This window comes from Pseudorasbora parva, chromosome 21, assembly GCF_024679245.1.
Source record: "Pseudorasbora parva isolate DD20220531a chromosome 21, ASM2467924v1, whole genome shotgun sequence".
Classification (NCBI taxonomy): Eukaryota; Metazoa; Chordata; class Actinopteri; order Cypriniformes; family Gobionidae; genus Pseudorasbora; species Pseudorasbora parva.
Window position 1 is genome coordinate 21455726 of NC_090192.1, and position 5024 is coordinate 21460749.

Genomic DNA, 5024 nt, shown 5'->3' on the forward strand with positions numbered 1-5024 from the left:
AGCAAGCTTTGGGCATAAGCTTTGAAGCAACCTGTCAAACATTTCATGACTTTTGACATAAAAAAAAGCCCAGACTGCAGTACAAGTGGAGTACTCATTGCATGTTTATAGCCTAGTAAACGTCAAGACTGTCGACATTCCCCCGATACGGTCAGCTGAGTGACAACAATGCTAACTCAGCTGCTGTATCAGTAGTGAACACTAGGGGCCATATTTACTTACAGCTTGCAAATGCACAAAATGATGTGTCATTAACAAAGTTCAGGAGGAGCACATTCAAATAATCTATCCAATCAACCTCATCAACATCATCAGCAATTGTCATGTCTAATTCAGCATTAGATGAAGCTTTTGTGTGTGTGTGTGTGTGCGTGCATGTGTGCGTGCGTGTGTGTGTGTGCGTGTTTCTGTGACATATCGGCACAAATGTGTGTAATGACTTGAGTATGACATGGGTATTACAGGAGAGGGTGACTTATAAGGACATTTCCCCATGTCCCAACTTTTCAAAATGCTTATAAATCATAAATGATGAGTTTTTTTGAGAAAGTATGCAGAATGTTTCCTGTGATGGATAGATTTATGGGATAGGGGCCAGTGTAGGGGGATAGAATATACAGAGTATAAAAACCATTACACCTATGGAATGTCCCCACAATTCACAAAAACAAACGTGTGTGTGTGTGTGTGTGTGTGTGTGTGTGTGTTAGAGAGAGAATATACACAAGCAACTTAGCTAACAGTTTTTCAGCATCCCTCCACTACCCTGACTCCTCAGTCTTGGCTTTGAGTATCTGTAATTTACTTGAGTATGATTTTTTTCTGGAAACGTATGACTTTTACTTCACTACATTTAAAAGACAAATATCGTACTTTTTACTCCACTACATTTCTATCTAGGACGAAAGTCGTTTCTGTAGCAGCTCTGAAAGTCGGTGGATTTTTTTGTTGTTGTTGTTGCAGACAGTCTATCAGGAATCACTCTTATATGGTCATATACATTTTCCCAACTTTTTTTGAACACTGATCAGTTCATAGCAAAATGGAAGAAGACAGTTTTTAGGCACAAGTGTGTGCACCCATAGCCATACTTTGAAAGTATGTTTCAGTAAAAAAAAAAAAAAAATCAAGATTAGTTTAGTTGGCATGCACTTGGTGCATGTCTTATACAATATTAAAAATATAAACATCTGGGAGAAAGAGAAGAGTAAAGTTAAGAGAATATCAAAAGTGTATCAGTGTATTGGATCCGTGCATTCACTGTTAAGGTGACAGCAGCTTTGTAAAGAGCTTTGTACGTTATTTACAAGTATTTAAATGAGTTTAAGTCGTATGCTAGTCGGATGGAGCATCACTGAATGGCTTAAACCATCATGACAGTGTGCATTTATACAACAATAATAAAATAATGCATTGCCATAAAAAAATAAATTTACTTTTGATACTTAAGTACTTTTGAAAACAAATACTTCTGTACTTTTACTTGAGTAAAAATCTGTTTTTACAACTTTCACTTGTAACGGAGTAATATTTGACCAGTAGTACTTTTACTTTTACTCAAGTAATAGAGTTGTGTACTTTGTCCACCTCTGATTTTAATGAACCGTGCAAGGTAATTTACTAAGGTTTACACTAGTGAATTTACTGGTATTTGCACAATTATTTAACGGCCAAAAAGCATGTTGGTTTTAACCAGATGCTAATTTGCACTCCTCTTCATAGAGAAGAGGTCATTATGGAAATTATCCATCTGCGTCTGTTCTTTAATTAGTCGTCGTCAGTAGATCATCTGCAGAACTTTCCACTCCCATCAGCGCTTTTTTGGAATTCAATTGCCACTGAGGCCGTAATGAGATGTTTCTTTGAACAAAAAAACAGTTATTTCTACAGGAAGTATCAAAGAAGTATCACTTTTGCTGATTGGTGGCTCTACATATATTGTTTTTTGACTATTTGATTTTAATTTAATATTGACTGTACAATTCTTACAACTTTCATATGAGGCATAGCTTCCTGTGAATTTCAACTTTTACAGTAAAGCTGATGTCCTTGAGATCACCCTGTGGAAACCGTTCTCAGGACTGTGAAGTGGAGTAGCATGGATAAAGACAAAGCACTTGAGTCTTATAAAGAGATTTGTGGTTAACCAAGCACCTGGATGAGATGGTGATCTAAGGGCCATTTTTCCTGCTTATCATCCTGCCTATGATACAAGAACAGCTAAGCCCTCTGTGTGTAGCAGGTCATTACTGTAGCTGTACTTAAAGAGTAATCAAATTCAGCAGAATACCCATCTGCTTCTCTGAATAAAAAATGAGAAAAGCATTACGCATAAACTACGCACCTGAAAAGCATCCAAAAATGTGACGTTTCTCCTCAAATTATGTTTGAATTTTCCAAAAATATAACCCTCTTGGATGTGTTAATGACTATTTATAGTAAATGCTTTGAATATACAAACCAAAGCTTTGCAGCAGAGGGCATGGATTAGCTCCACAAAGATACCAATTGCCATGGTAACCAATTCATTCACTGGTGAGCATATTATAGATGTTAGAAAACTAATATTTGTATCCAAATTTTTGGACACAACATAATTGCATTTCTTGCAGTTCTGGGATGGATAAAACATTTGTTGTATAGTGTGTGAGTCTCCACTTTTATGATTGCAAACACATTTAAATAATAATTTAGCTACAAACGCAAAATGCACCTCTATAAAATAACACCCCTCAGAACCACTATGTGTTGGGACACTCAATTGTTGTTTTTGAAAAACAGTTAAATTATTCATTTTCTGCATTATTAAACAAAGCTATATTTATACCTTCCAGAGGTTTTAATCTTTGTTGGCACCTCCTTTGTTTCAATATTGATGAAAGGCCTTTTGCCAAGTCAGCTGATGACAATATGCATATTGCCTGGAACATTATCATAAAACAAACATATCATCAGGGTTATTTTATTTTGAGAGTATAGCTGTAAAGCATTTTATGCTCTGTCTGTCTGATTATGATGTTCTGAGCGGCCATAGACACTGTCTCTCTCTCTCTCTCTCTCTCTCTCTCTCTCTCTCTCTCTCTCTCTCTCTCTCTCTCTCTCTCTCTCTCTCTCTCTCTCTGTGTATGTGTGTGTAAGTGTACAAATATATCATCAGAAATATCTTAATTTGTTTTCTGAAGATGAACAAAGGTCTTGCAGGTTTTTGTAACGACATGAGGTTAATTAAAGCTACACTGTGTGATATTTTCCCCCATCTAGCGGTGAAAAGGTATATGAAAGGTATATATCAGTGAATATTAGTTTCTGTTCCTCCTAATTCTGATTTCGTTTTAACTCCTACAGTGGCTGATTTAGTCCAAGATTAACATGGCAATCCCCCTCTTCACATTTGTCACGGTGCCATCGAGTGTTAAAACGCGAATTTATGGGTATGTCCCTCTTCGACTAATGTACTTTCAAGATGGAGGGGCAACATGGCAACCAGAATTCGAACCCCTCACCCGTATGTATTTTCAATGGCATATTATAAACTTACGAGAATACTTTATTACTTGAAAGAAGTCAATATACGTTATATGTATATACACAGAGGTCGAACGTTTCCTGTAGTTTTTCACCAGGTTTGCACACACTGCAGGAAGGATTTTGGCCCACTCCTCGCACAGATCTTCTCTAGATCAGTCAGGTTTCTGGTCTGTCGCTGAACGCCTGTCGCCCAGAACCTTGATATGCTTCTTACAGAGCCAATCCTTGGTTATCCTGGCTGTGTGCTTCGGGTCATTGTCATGTTGGAAGACCCAGCCTTGACCCATTTTCAGTGCTCTAACTGAGGGAAGGAGGTTGTTCCTCAAAATCTTGCAATACATGGACCCGGTCATCCTCTCTGTAATACAGTGCAGATGCCCTGTCCCATGTGTAGAAAAACACCCCCAAAGCATGATGTTATCACCCCCATGCTTCACAGTAGTGATGGTGTTCTTGGGATGGTACTCATCATTCTTCTTCCTCCAAACACGTTTAGTGGAATTATGACCAAAAAGTTCTATTTTGGTCTCATCTGACCACATGACTTTCTCCCATGACTCCTCTGGGTCATCCAAATGGTCATTGGCAAACTTAAGACGGGCCTGGACATGTTCTGGTTTAAGCAGGGGAACCTTCCGTGCCATGCATGATTTCATGGAATTTGATTTCATGATTTGCCTTGGAAACGGTGGTCCCAGCTCTTTTGAGGTCATTGACCAGCTCCTCCCGTGTAGTTCTGGGCTGATTTCTCACCTTTCTTAGGATCATTAAGACCCAAAGAGGTGATATCTTGCATGGAGCCCCAGTCCTAGGGAGATTGACAGTCATGTTTAGCTTCTTTATTTATATTTATATATATTCTTTATATATATATAAGGGATGCAACAATACAGTTAGTCCACAGTTCAATAGATGCCTCAGTTTTAAACCACGGTTTTTCAGTCCCCCCCCCCCCCAATTCTATTCTTAGGTGATAGGAACAGAAAAAGGTTAAGGAGAAAAAGTTCTTTACACTGTAAACCCTAATGTTGTCTTTACTTAAACAAATCAAGTAATCTTGACTAAATATTACTAGTTTAGTCCAAAAACTCAAAAATATAAGTTAGTATAACTTATTACCCTATAGAATGCATAAACTTAAGATTATTAATTAATTATAATAGCTCACTCTGGTCTTGCTTTGATGTGATTGGCCATGCAATGAGTTCTGTCTGGCAACAAGAACTAATTCACTGATTGGAGGACATTTACAGAGGGCAGTCCTTTTCTCTATTGCTGATTCAAATCAAGATGGAGACTTTTTCATTGTGTGCAATCTTAAAATCGGTAAGTAAAAATGTGTAAGTTACTAAACATAATAATAATATGTGAACTAACTTATAACTAACCAGATTGACTTTATTTCTGTTTTAATGAAAAGAATAGTTTCGTTGGAAGTAATGGAGATAAGTGTTTGCTTTAGTTGGGCTCTTGACCCTTGACTGTATAATATTATA